Here is a 15,161-nt window from a genome sequence, read left to right as displayed (position 1 = left end):
GTCTTGAACGAGTCGAGAAATTTCAAATGTAACTTTTGAGAACTCCTAATTCTGTCCATAGCCTTGAGAAATTTCTTTGTCTCGTGGAAACACTGTTTAAAATTTACACGATTACATTATAAAAATACAAAGATAGTTGTTGTACGAACACGATGAAGAGCAGTTATTAACGTTTAGAGATGCGCGAGTCAATACACAATACCTAGGTATATTCCAATAATATTTATGATTTGAATTTTGTTATATCACACCCTTCGTGGACTTCTCGTGATGTGGAAGGATTTTGATAACTTCTAGGTGAAATTAAGTAATAATCCAGATCATAAATTTTGGGCACAAGTTTATAAAACGAGACGAGACGAGGGAAGTCTACTACTGCACACTACTCTTCGAGGCAACACTACTACCTACTATAGCAATGGTACTCAGAATCACTCAACTGACTACACATTACCCACATTCAAATTACTAGCATCTTTAGCCTGTCGTAGCTTCGTCCGAACTAGTTTCAGTGTTTCGGCGTTGCAGTTCACATAACGTATGACCGGCAAAATTGCGTACTCTAACTATGTGATGAATGGTCAGCGTGTTTGGCTCTTACTAATATGGATACTTATAGCTTCTGATAAGGGAGTAAATATCGCAAGTAAATTATTCGAAGAATGATAATGATCTAATTTTCGTGGTTACGTATGACAGAGGTGGGTAGGAGGGGGCTATTTCTATTTCTCTCTCTCTCTCTCTCTCTCTCTCTCTCTATATATATATATATATATATATATATAATATTTATATAATATTTATATATATATATATTATATATATATATATATATAATTCCAATTTTTTTTAAATTTGGAAATACAGAATAAGTCAAATGTTTAGTTAGATAGGAACTGAAGGTCTAGTTATTCCGTAGTTAGTAATAAGGGGTCAGCTCCGTATTTAATACTTTTTAATTAGAAAAGTTTTAACTCCAACTAGTAGATATTTCAAGAACTAGCAGGAAGACCTAACTTCTTTCTGTGCCCATTACTGAAATTTAGGGGAAGAACTGGTAAATACTGCAACCGCCGAATTTGGAGCTAATTCTTTAGGCCAGTTTTATCCACGTAGTTGCAGTAGCGGTTGCTCGATTGCATCGGATCCGCTAGTGCTCTTTATACTTGCGATTGTGTCTGCGGCGCTACAATGGTGAAGAGGCAGTAAGTCAAATACAGTGTTACCGATGTATTCAGCAGAGATTTTTAACATTCTGTATTAGATCATTACAGATAACAACAAACTGGAATTGTGGCTGTGGTCATGAGGGTTGATAACGCCTGTGGATAAAAGATCCCATATGATACGATGTAAATAGAAAGATCCCAACCGCTGTGCATCGTAACTACTAGTCCTCGGATTTTCAGACAGTGGTAGTTGAAGATTCATAGCGCTGTGGATAAAAGCACTCATTTGACTCAATCCACAACGTAGTTAAAAGAAACGCAGAGGGTGCTTGGATAAATCCGGCCTTATTGCAGCCAGTTCCTCAATTCTCTTTTCGTTTCAGCTCACTGTATGCAGTTGAGTAAGATGCTGACCAAAACGAAAGAGCAGAGGCGATTTTCTTGACTCCCAGTCGAAATTCCATAGGTGCAGTAGAAGAATTTAATCATAGATACCAAGATTGGCTTAGGATCACGCAAAATGCAATGGCAAAATTGATAATGGTTATTTAAGGGAGATTGGTAGTGTACATGACAAACCACACAATGGGAGACCTGAGACTGTCACAGATGAGGAAATATCAATTAGGATATGTTAACAGATGTGTACAAACGTGGAAGGAAGATCTCACTAAACTTTTTTCTGAAATCACCTAAACTTTTTTTAGGTGATTTTCTCTAGTTTCCGGTAGGGTGGTCACCTGAATGGGTACATCTTTGTAACTTTATTTGATTCCACGTAGACTAGTACGTAGATAGATGATTAATAAAAATTAATGTATATGAAAGAACTAGTGAAATGCGTATGTGGGAGGAGAAGAGTGAACTTCGAGTAAAAACACAGACATTCTGCTGCCCCTTATAAACATACATAGACTGGGATTAAACCAGAGAGCCCTTGCGCCAAAAGTGAGCGCGCTACAACTTATTTTTGTTTCTTTTTTACATTGCTGAACTTTTTAGAGACTCGTGACCCCGCGTAGTGCAGTCAGTAACGCTCACGCCTTCGGTGCGAGCGGTCCCGGGTTCGATTCCCAGTGGGGGCACTCGGTCAATAAGTGTAAAAAACTTTTTCAGACCAGCCACCCTGAATGAGATTTTCCTGGGATTTCCTCATTCACACCAGGCAAATACTGGAGTGATACATAACAAATAGGCCCCAGGCCGATTCCTTCCTTCCCTTTCCTCAGATAGTGTCCTCGCCGAGAAACGTCATCCCTCAAACATGACGGGCTAACATGGCCATAGATGCCGAAAGCCCAGAAATCTAAATCCTTTTTAGGGACTCGATAAGGAGACAAACACAGAAACACCGTCCATGCTCTTCAGAAAACTCGAACGCCCAATAGATTTCACCTTACGAGAGTCAGCCTGCGCAATAGACAGCTCGATTACACGACACCGGCTCACTGATCCACTTTTTCCCCTTTATTTTATTTGGAGTAATGAATTATGACGAACGTTATCTCAATCATTTGCAAGTCCTCTGTATTTAAAAAGGGGCAGAACAATTTAATACAATGGATGTGTCACTTAAACAATATTAGGAGAGGTGTTTAATCGTTAGAATTTAACAATTTAAACAAACAATTGAGATCTTTGTTGAACATTTTCCGTAGATTGTCTTCGGATTGTTTTATATCCTTCTACGTCCTCATTCACCATTCACTTCTATTTATTATATATTTTCTTTAGTTTAAAGAGTGTAAACATGGAAGTTAAATTAATTACACTAACACTTTTAGTGTTAAGCCCGATTAGGATTCGGGTACCTTATTAATACACAAGGACGAACCCTAACTCTAGTTCGATTATTAACTCTTTAAGAATGGATGGCGCAGATATACATAGTTCACAATATAGAGTTGTAGTGTGAATGGTGTATATCATACACGCTTTGTAATTGATACTACTGGATCGGAGAGCAGATGGAATAAATATAAACCCAGATAAATTTTCATCACAATTTGCTTACGGGAGTTGACTTTAGTGTTAAGGAAACAGAGAGAATGAGAAGGGGATTCATTTTTTCCTATTTGTTCTCTATTTTTATTCCCATTTTCAAACAAATTTTTACGAAAAAGGAACTCACTTTTCAAAAGCGTTTTCTCCGGAAAAAAAAAAAACTTCACATTTGAGAGATTAAGTTTGAGTCTCTCAGATGCCTACCGCGAATGATTTCGATTCTCGATTCTTTTGTAAACTTATTTCGGTTTGCACTTAAAAGAAAACATTATTTATGTGACATCTAACGATGAAATTCTGAAGATCGTGTATGCCGAAACCTTAAGAGTTTTGTTGTTTTGTGGTATTTCGCTGACGAACATAAATTTTTTGAGCTAAGGTAGTGTTTTACTTTCTTTTCTGTACTAATACATTAAAAAACTACAATGGTTTAAATAAAAATGTAGTAAACATTGTGACAGTTTCACGCAATGGTAACAATAATTAGTTCTCCATCTTTTTAAATTTATGTTTCTGTTGTAAACATTTTTGTTTCATATAAGTGAAAGAGCATTTGTTTCAAGCAATATTGTAACAATTCCAGCGAACAATACGAATAAATGTTATATTCGTAGTAAAATATAATATTTAATTTTAGTTGCCTTGTATTATGTGGAATTTACATAGCCATGTAAATTTATGAGTGAAAGTGTGAATTAAAGAAACCAGTAAATCAAATGTGGTTATGTCTAACGTCGAATTTAACCTTGGGCACTGCAGCGTTAGTTGAGCTATGCTAAAAGTTTCGTGCTACGTGCCAGGTGTTGACGTTACCTAATTTACCCACAATTCTCTGCTTCACCTGATGCTTTCCTTGTTATCTTAACGGATAATAATTCTCGTACTTAAGCCTCGTCATACAAAATGAGGATTACTTCAGTTTTATCGCTGCATCTTTCTTCTTGTGTTGATAACACAATATAAATCTTCCTCAAATCTGGTAATCTACTTAACACAGATTATGCCAGTTATTTGCTTCATTTCTTGCCCAAAAAGAATACAAAGTATTCATTTTCTTTTGTCTGACCTCCATCTAAAGTAAACGAAATTATTATGTTGGCGTACAAGCTTACGAAGTCTAGCTTCACTTTTGAAAATACGTACTAAATAACTCGTGAGCTGCACACTACAAAAAAAGAAAAAAAGTATATTCAATATTGTGATTATATTTTTTCTATTATAAATTCAATCCAGGGAGATATATTTACATACAAAACAATATTTTTATTCACTTGACGTATTTAGTATGCTAAAGGAAGTTGTTTAAGCTGCAAGAAAAATAATTTCTAGAACTTCCAGTTATACTGGCGCTTTTCAAGTATACTACTTATAATTCAGTGTTCAGAACAGGACCGTATCCACGGGGCGTCTAGGGGGCCCCCTAAATTTTTGCTGCCCTCCCCTAAATTTTCACGGTACCGGTAGCCTTGCAAATGAACTATAATATAATTGGGTCGGGCCCCCCTAACTTTTATCGCGCTCCCCTACATTTTTGGTCTGGTTACCGGCCTGGTTCAGAAGGAACGTATTTCTTAAAATTTATTCATTTTCTCATCATCATCATTATGTTAGATATTCTCTCATTATTGACAAGTTACTTGCCGCGACTGCTTTCATGACGCAAAATCTAGATTATTTCAGCCTTATACCAGCACCACCATCTTCAGCTAACCTTTTCGTCTTGGCGTACAAATTTTCAGTGTTAATACTGTTCCATCAACTGCAGCCTCTTTCACCCCGCTCTCTTTTATCTTCCACCATACGTTTAGCACTTCCCTTATGATAAATTTCCTTCTCAGCCAACATTAGAACCAGTTTGTCTTTTCTTCTTCTTCTTTCTAATTACATCTAAAATTATTCTTTTCTCCACCATCATTTGTAGCACTTTGTCATTCCTTTTTCGTTCTGCTCACCTAATTCTTTTAATTTTTCTCCACACCCATATTTCAAAAGCCTCCACATTTTTTTTCATCACTGTTGCGTAATTTGTCCATGTTTTTTATCTCATAGACTGCAATACTCTACACGAAACATTTTATGAGATTTTTCTTAACTCTTTATTCAAAAACAGACAAAAACAGAATTTTCGTCCTCCTAGATGTTTCTTGCGTCATTTCTATCCTTTATATTCATTTTATAGGAAAGAAAATTTGGAAAGTTATTTCTTTTCTGGTTGAACAAAGGAGACAATTTGTTTATTTGTAAAGAAACGTGGGCGGAAAAGTACTTATCTTTTCGTTTCTTCTAAAATTTCACAATGCATACTAATAAACGCGGAGGGACACGGTGACTCAGTGGTATACAGCCTACCTGTTGCACTTGGAGTCTGGGGTTCGATCTCCGGCCAAATAAGTTTGTGGTAAATAACATCGTGTCCGTGAGTTCTCTTGGGGGTACTCCTGTTTCCTCACAATTATCATTTCACCAGTTCTTCCATCATCCAGTTCTTCCAGTTTATGAGGTCACGCTAGTGAAACACTTATATTTCTGCACTGTGAAAGGTCAGTTTATTAATAACATTTGATAAGTATTGAGAGTTATCAGTATGAAAAGAGATGTTGAGAATTGAAATAACGGTTATGTAACAAGTTTTACGAAACGAGTAATAGAACAGGTGTTTTTAGAGATCCAAACTATGCTATGCATAAGTATGGAAAATCTTATAGAAATGCTACATTCATTCGTCTGTCTATTGTGCTGACAGGTATCAGAGCAAAAGCGCTGAGGAATAGCGAGATGATGCTCTTTTTAATCAATTTAGCATCCTATTTCCTTCATTAGTCATGTATTCAAACTGGAACTGGTGTAAATCAACCATTTTTGGTTTTAATTCGTCGATAACCGTACGACGAAAACGGTAGAAGATAGTGAGATTGTTTCTCTTTTTTGATCCAGCATTCCAAGTTACACTTCATTTTCACTTTTATCTCTTTATTCAAAATGAAGATGAAAGTCTATGATTTCTGGTTGCAACACTGATCATCATTATGAATAAACGCTCATATATATAGCGAGAAGCAGTTCTTTTGTATGGATTCAGTACCGTAAGAATACATTCCATCTCTACTTTTTCTATCTATTACAAACGTTAGTGGATCCCTCGTAGCTAATCCTTTGGTATGAGAGATCCGGATTTAATTCCCGACAGGAGCTCATGTGGTTCGGATTGCACGTTAAGGTACTGTATAGGCCCAATAGTCTTACTGCTGAAAAGGACGCTAAACTGAAAACGAATTCAAATCAACAAACGGAAATGGTAGAAATCTGCTACCACTTTCGGTCCAATATTGACTCCCATACAGTGTAAATGGCAACACTGAGAACAAAACGTATGTGTCGTACGTAAAAACGTAGGTTACATGCGTAAATTATGTAGTTTTTGGGCTTAATGTACAATCCTATGTGATATCCTGCAACAAACATAACTGAAAACGCGTGTTTTATAAATACTTAACGTATAAGTGTTCCTGATAAATTTACTTTCCGTACGAAAGGAAGAACTGTATATATATAGGCGGTCAAGATCTTACATACAGATGGACGTATGTAACATATAGCTGATGTATGTAACATACATATACTTATGTATTATATGGTAGACTGTTAGATGTCAGACATCTTGTAGCGGCATGGTGTAACATCTAAGCGGGAAAAAAGGCAATACGCATATAGCATATGAATAACATAAGCTCCGTACAGAACAGATTTCCGTAGTAAACATTAGGATTCCCTATATTTGTTCAATGTACTGCTGTCCGGATAACAGATTTTTCTCAGTGAGTAGAAGCTCTCATCTAACTCTTAATTTTCTAGTGAAACCGGAAGTAGTAAAAACAAATGCAAACTTTTCAGTGTATTAATTTCTATATACTACCTTAATAATTGGAAAAGACAGCGATAAACTGCTTTTTTGATATGGGTTCATTGTCCGAGGACCAGGTTTTTATCTCTGACCTTATTATTCTATTGCAAGTTCCAGATTTATTACTTCCCGTTTCAGTATTCAATTCGTATCATTTGGGAGTCTACCATGGTTACAAATGTGAAACAAACTGACTTGTTCAAATAGTGAAACGAGAAATAGAAAATGCTCTTTTTTAGAGGAAATAAACGTGAACACAAGGAATTCTTTCCCTCTTTTAAAAAAGATCTGAATATTGTTGGACAAATACATTTAAAAACAATGTTTTGTTCGATACGAAATCAGAACAATCTTATTATGTTTTTCTAACAATACGACTGCTAACTCCTCTCCGATAGATAGTACATTTACGTTAAACAGTTTTGTCTGTCGAGTGGGGAGAATTGCGTGATACAGCAAAATTTAGAGCTCAGTTGGAGGTTGTTTATGGCCATTTGTGCTCACACACACACCTCTATGGTCTACATGGAGTAGCCAGACGGAGAGTGTGGCCCAGAAGGAGGAAGTAGTACTTCCAGTAGCCAAGCCGTAGAAAACCAGCAAATGGTAATTGGTACAAATGAAATGAAATCATGTCAGATATAGAAGAGGCTGGAGAAAATTGTAACATAATGACTAGTTTTTGGTATTTGGATAGTATTATTAGCAAAGATCTCTAAGTCAAGAATAGGAATGAGAAAAGAGCACTTTAGAAACAAGAAAACTATATTTAGATGGTTGTTATTGAATAAAGAATTACAAAAGTGAAAATCACTGGGAATAGTTAGAGTTGAGTTGATTATAACGTCCCTTTCAGTAGCGAGGCTATATGAGACGGGACCTACTGATTAACATGGAATCCGGACCACATGAGCTCCCACCAAGAATCGAACCCGGGTCTCCCACGCCAAAAGCGCATACGCTAACCGCTTAGCCACGAAGGAGCTCGCTGGGAATAGTTAGAAAAAGATAGAAGGGGAAGTGGATAAATCATTGTTAGAGAAAAGTATGACAGTGCAGGTATCATGTCTTTACGATAAATTGTATATTATTATAATTACAAATTTTGGCATACAGCACATTGGACTTGATTCAGTAAAAATGATAATCATTATTTATTTGAGATTACGAAGTCTAAATTCTCATGGTCAAATCAATGTTGAAGTTACATTTTTAATTTTCATTCCTTTCAGTTCACCAACAGTTCAGTTACATTACAGACACGGAAGTAGTTCTATTTCTTGTTGACTTGTTTCTTCATGTATATTTCTTAATTAATAAAACAGAAGATTGCTCCCTTTATCCGCATTCCTATCATCATCTTATTTGTGGTCAATCTATGTAGTTTGCACTTTTCATCATCGACGCAGTAATTCATAGAAATGGAAGGGAAGGGCCGAAGAGACGCCTAACAAAACCAACTGGATAGTTTAGTGAAGAGAGAATCGAAGTCAGGGGCGTCATTTAGGGGGGGAAGGAGGGGGAAATCCCCCCCCCCCAAGAGTTTGAGAATACATATACTTTATCGATTGTCTACTAATATACTAGTACAAACTGTGAAAGTCTTGTGTTGGTGGTGTTCTTGCCCACCTCAAGCGAAGTCTGAAATTACGCTCCTAATCGAAGCTTTAGATTGGAACGATGAGGATGTACTCGACAGATTCACAAATTTGAGTTTAGAAGTCTGCAACTTCCCTTACTCTGTAAAAGGGTATTATCCAATCTCTACGTTATTGAACATTATACGAGAATGTCTCAATAGCTGAGTAGGCATTCATGTCTCGGCTAAGTTCGTCACCGCTGGATCAATGGGAACATCAGGCAACTGCAAGTAGATGTGACCGACCTATCTTACCTCCACCTTTTCAGCCTTTTAACATCACAATCTGCTTCAAATTTATTTGTGTTCTGTTTTATTCAAAAAGCAACACAGGTCCGATCCCATTATCTTTTGCTCTACCAAGTTTACGTTACAAGATCATGGCACGGTTTGTCAGTTCAGATTTCCCCTACACTTAAACTTGTTCGTGTGTGCTGAGCTTTCGAGCTGACATAACTTATTGGGGAAGTAATAGGTGTGGTAATTTATTTGATTTACAATATAAAAGAGTGTAATTCTTCTGACAGAGTATCGAATAACAAAACCTGTCAGTAATGTCATAATAATTATGGTGATGGACATACAGTATATATATATACAGTATATATATATATATATATTAGGGTGTATCGAAAAAAACTTTTTTTCGAAATTCGGTTACGGCTAGTGCGGATTTTTGGCCAAATGGCATCAATAAAACGTATAAAAAATTTCAACTCGATCAGACAACTCCTTCTGCTGCCGAGTAGAGCCCAAATATTAGAAAAATCAACAAAAGATTCACTTTTCAACTGATTTTTAAAAAAAATATTTTTTAAATATTTCCTATATTTTTCGGTCTTTTAAATTATTGAAATAGCATTGAAAAGGAGAAATAAGTGCATAAAACAAATTTATTACGGTTATTTCTGTACACCATAAGCATAAAAACCTAGTTAATTATTTGTAAAAATGCACTGATTTTCTGGCGTATCGTACAATTAAATTTTAATATAAAATTATTGAAGTCTCTTGAATAACGAAGAAAACACTTTAGTGATAAATTCTAAGAGCAGTAATAGTATAAATAATTTGCTCCCAATGCCGTATGCATCTGCTTATTACACTAGATCACCTGCCGCCCACCTCTTCCCGAACGCCTCTTCTCTTGTACTTGCCCAGCTGAAAGGATCGGTCTTATCAGTCGCCAGTTAGTGCTGTAGAAAATTTTAAATAAATAATTTGTTTTCGTGTGAAGTGCAGTATGTAGAAGTGAGAACAGTGTTTCAGTTGTGTTAAGTACTTTTTATTAGGAAGAGAGTGACAGATACGCTGACGTTATGGCATCGACAAGTTTGTTACGGTCTGACGTTAGGAATAGTATTATTGGGACACCCAAGGAATTGGGTAGAACACAGCTACCAACCGTTGAAATGTATTGAGACAATACCTATAGGAGCGAGAAGAAAAAATGAGAATTTCGGGATCCCGGAAAGAGCCTTCAACAAAGGGTTTATCTTCTATCGTCGCCAGGAAGATTGTAGAAAATTGAGATTACGCCTCAATCTTGTGGTTCTTTGATCTAGAAGAAAAGGCGCCTCTAGCAGTGGTACTTTTCTTCCTTTTTCGCAGTTGCAGGCAAGAGGATCGGAACACTTACAAAAGGCTATATCAAATGAAATATTTTTGGCAGGCTGTTGAAAATCAGCAATTCGTTTCGGAGAAGTTTGGAAACCGGACTTTGCTGAGTTTTGCAAGTCACGGACAATATTATGGTACTTCAATATCATTGCAACAATCCTTCTGACACTGAAAATTGCTTCGCTGCTGATTGAGGCGTAATCTCAATTTTCTACAATCTTCCTGGCGACGATAGAAGATAAACCCTTTGTTAAAGGCCCTTTCCGGGATCCCGAAATTCTCATTTTTTCTTCTCGCTCCCATAGGTATTGTCTCAATACATTTCAACGGTTGGTAGCTGTGTTCTACCCAATTCCTTGGGTGTCCCAATAATGCTATTCCTAACATCAGACCGTAACAAACTTGTCGATGCCATAACGTCAGCGTATCTGTCACTCTCTTCCTAATAAAAAGTACTTAACACAACTGAAACACTGTTCTCACTTCTACATACTGCACTTCACACAAAAACAAATTATTTATTTAAAATTTCCTACAGCACTAATAAATAACTCAAGCAGCGACAATCACGTTCGACACAGCTGGTTGACTACTGGCGACTGATAAGACCGATCCTCTCAGCTGGGCAAGTACAAGAGAAGAGGCGTTCGGGAAGAGGTGGGCGGCAGGTGATCTAGTGTGATAAGCAGATGCATACGGATTGGGAGCAAATTATTTATACTATTACTGCTCTTAGAATTTATCACTAAAGTGTTTTCTTCGTTATTCAAGAGACTTCAATAATTTTATATTAAAATTTAATTGTACGATACGCCAGAAAATCAGTGCATTTTTACAAATAATTAACTAGGTTTTTATGCTTATGGTGTACAGAAATAACCGTAATAAATTTGTTTTATGTATTTATTTCTCCTTTTCAATGCTATTTCAATAATTTAAAAGACCGAAAAATATAGGAAATATTTAAAAAATATTTTTTGGAAAATCAGTTGAAAAGTGAATCTTTTGTTGATTTTTCTAATATTTGGGCTCTACTCGGCAGCAGAAGGAGTTGTCTGATCGAGTTGAAATTTTTTATACGTTTTATTGATGCCATTTGGCCAAAAATCCGCACTAGCCATAACCGGATTTCGAAAAAAAGTTTTTTTCGATACACCCTAATATATATATATATATATATATATATATATATATATATATATATATATATATATATATATATATATATATATATATATATATATATATATAAGATTTTAACCCGGAATATCGATATATTGTCCAAATTGAATTGCGAGATTAATACATGTTATTATTATTTTTTTTAAAAAAAAAGAACATTTAGTTTAGCTCTTTTCATGATAACACAAAAAAATTAAAAGCTGCCTAAATGTGGTAAATTATCTGTAGCCCTAGAATGCTTTTAGGTTCCAACTCAGACATTATTGTCGTACTTCGATGAATCATACAACATAGCGGAATCATACCGGAAGTTCGTACACTATAAACCAGTGCTATTCAACCATTTTTCCTCGCGCACCCCTAGACACAGTTCGTCATCCAATTGTGTACCCCTGTAGCCGTTCAAAGGAAATTAAATCGAAATGAACTTATTAAACTTAATACACACGTTCTGTTGATTAAAAACGGGGACAACTAGAGACCCAACAAAAGGACAATCACTGTGCCAATCCAAAGATTATTTAGAGGGGGATAAAGTGCACATTCGAAAAAATGAACATGGGAAATTTCAAAACATATGGGAGACATCTGAAGGGAGATAATTCTACTGAAGGGATTTTATCCTCATCCTACCTGATAATTCGCACACCGAGGACAATGTTAAAAATTCAAAAAGTAAAAGTAATTCAGAACTTTACGACAGTCCAGGTTCGGATCCGTTGATTGGGAGGCTTTTTGCGAGTGTTGGTCCCTGTGAGAGAACGACATTTTACGACAGCGCAGCTTAGTGCGTTCCAGACTATTCCGTCATTCAGCGACCCCACAGAGCCTGACCAGTTCCTCACCCCCAAGCAATGTAGCCTTGCACTGGATTACTTGTGGATTTGGAACAGATAATGCCTTTCTCTCCGGTAGTCGCCCAATGACCCCGATAAACACAGCCAACTTTACCGCTTACAGTCCAGATTCGGAAGGCCGCATCTGTCAGAAGATCTAAAATGCAGAGTTGGGTACAGGTTAAAAATCATCTACTCCCAAATATTCGTTACAACAAACGTCATGCACTTACAGTACGACTACCATGTTTCTGAAAATGGTACATAAAATCACAGGTACTTTTAGTGTCTATTTATTGTTAAAATTAAACATACGGTACGTGATCCTTTACATATACACTTGCACAACTTTCGCCCCAAAAATGATTAACTCGCGGAATGAATGAACTTATATTCAAATATGTCTCAGACCTGTTTTACACGTGAGCATGTTCAATCCCGAAGCACAAGTCCGTCTCCTTTTCGAAATCCACTTAATCGCCTATTATTAAAAGTTCGTACCGCCTCTTCTGCCAAGGAAATAGAACGTCAGCATCGTGTGTGCATTATGATAGGAATATTTCACATTTGATTCAAAGATCCGACAAGCTGTAGAATAATTTCGTCGGATAACTACTTATTCATGTCTACCGTCCATCTTGGTCTTCTGCGCCGATTTTTTTTTTTTTTTTGTCCGCCGAAAGGTATCTCTTGCTCACCTGTTTTTTGATCACTAGATATAGCGTAATAAAGTTTTACATTGAGATTAATTAGTTGAGTAATAGTAAAGTACACCAATACATTAATAATCAATTTCGTAAACAACGCGTAAAATATCACGCATAATTCCAGCGTTTTTACACAGTTAAAACCAAACAAACACTCTGGGAACGAGATTCATGATTCAAATTCTACGTAATTATGATGTGTCATTCTTCGCGCCAACACATACACAAATTTCTTGATTATTCTACACACTTCTCCATTCTCTCTTCTTCCTTTTCTTCTACCACTGTCTTATTTAGTACCAACAGGTGGCAGCATAATCGAGGAACGGTACACACAAGGTGAACTAACGAATTTTGATTATCTCCACTATTGACCACCAAGCGCAAAAATTGCGTTTGAGTGAAAAATAAAATTAGGCGTAAAATTGGAGCAGTCACAACTTAACTACATGTATTTTTTTCCACTATGATAATTCAATAAATGTTAGCTTATTTTATAGGATTACGTACCCACATAAACATCTTCAAGTACCCCCGGTTGAATAGCACTGCTATAAACGACTGAAATAGAATGTAGCTATTTAAGCATACTTTGAGAGATCTCTCCTGAGTCTATCGCTGACACGTTTGCTTTCGCTGAGAGACCGGCTCCAATTTTAGGTGTAGATTCATTTATCATGTAGTTCTAGTGCTCTAAGAATGTTACATTATAAGTCAACCAATAAACCAAGCAAAGTCTCTTGTGAATAATGTCATAAGTAATACGAGGGTGAGTCAAAAATTATCTGCAATTTTGACGTATCAATTCTTACATTGTTTGTACTCATCTCTGTCCTCGTTATGCTATTGTTATGCTGTTGTGGTCATGGTATGAAAGTTTTATCCTAATTCCTCCATTTGTCTTCCTTTTGTTGCAGATAGATCATGGCCACTCCATTAGAAGTTTGCACCAAAGAGAAACAACGAGCAGTGACTCTGTTTTTTGTGGTCAAAAGATGTATCCGGGTCCGCAATCCATCAAAGACTTTCGGCATAATTTGGGAACTTGCTTGCCGCAACGGAGTGTCTACGAATGCATTGAAAAATTCAATACTGATCCATACAAGTGTTACGCACGAGAAAGGAACCGGACCACCCTCTACGCACACAAATGATGACAACATTGAGCGCGCGCGTGGCATAGTTCTGTTAGAAGACGAGTGGTTATTGATGAAGGGGCACTTCGTCTGGAAATTAGTCATGGTTCCTGATACACTTTCCGACTACAAAAACCGGATCACTGCTCGTTGTTTCTCTTTGATGCAAAGTTCTAATGGAACGGCCATAATCTATCTGCAACAAATGGAAGACAAATGGACGAATTAGGATCAAACTTCTCTTAGCATGACCACAACAGCATAACAATAAAATAAACTAGGACAGAGGTCAGTATGAAAGAAGAGTTATGTCAAATTGAGAATAATTTTTGACTTACCCTCGTAATTATATCATCTTCAGTATTCTTCACAAATGTTTTTTTCCTCACCCAAAATGAACTATATTAGTATTTGCTTACAGGAATTTATATGTCACATATTTTGTTAGTATGTGTTTCCAAAAAACGTAAGTCTTATCACAAATATTATTTCTGAAATTCTGATGAGTTATCCAATTATGTTTACAACATGACCTTTCGCTCAATTTGAGCTTGGGTTGGGTGTCAATTCGTATTCACAAATTTTACAAAGAATATAATTTGTAAAGGAATTGTTTATATATAATAAATAAATAAATAAATAAATATGTGCTTACCTAGTTGACTAAGTATGTAAATCTAACGATTGACCTGTCCTTGACCTTCGTGAAATCAGACGTCACACTCCGTGTACTGAAATAAAGATAGACATTAGAATTACACAGAAGCCTCACTTTGAGATTGCGTGTAAGCTTAAAATTAATTACTCTGAAGTAAATGTTTCATGATAAGAGCCTAACACACCATATGATTAATTTACCTTTCGAACATGTACACCAAAATTTTGCAATATTGTTTCAAGAGATGATGTTTCCTGTGAATGTTATGATGTGGTAGCCTCATTATGACTTTCTATTTTGCGTATTTAA

General features: G+C 36.2%; 1 protein-coding gene across 1 annotated transcript in view; it reads right to left on the bottom strand.

The window, feature by feature from the left end:
• Syn (synapsin) overlaps positions 1–14,903 on the bottom strand; it is a gene marked incomplete in the record, with an annotated part of 97,556 nt that extends 82,653 nt beyond the window's left edge. The window contains 1 exon segment of the mRNA XM_081742658.1: positions 14,850–14,903.
• Positions 14,904–15,161: the final 258 nt, after the last annotated feature.

The sequence above is a fragment of the Thermobia domestica genome, chromosome 16 (genome assembly GCF_964235325.1).
Source record: "Thermobia domestica chromosome 16, izTheDome1.hap1.1, whole genome shotgun sequence".
Lineage (NCBI taxonomy): Eukaryota > Metazoa > Arthropoda > Insecta > Zygentoma > Lepismatidae > Thermobia > Thermobia domestica.
The sequence above is the reverse complement of the archived record's forward strand: the minus strand, read 5'-3'. Positions and strand labels throughout refer to the sequence as shown.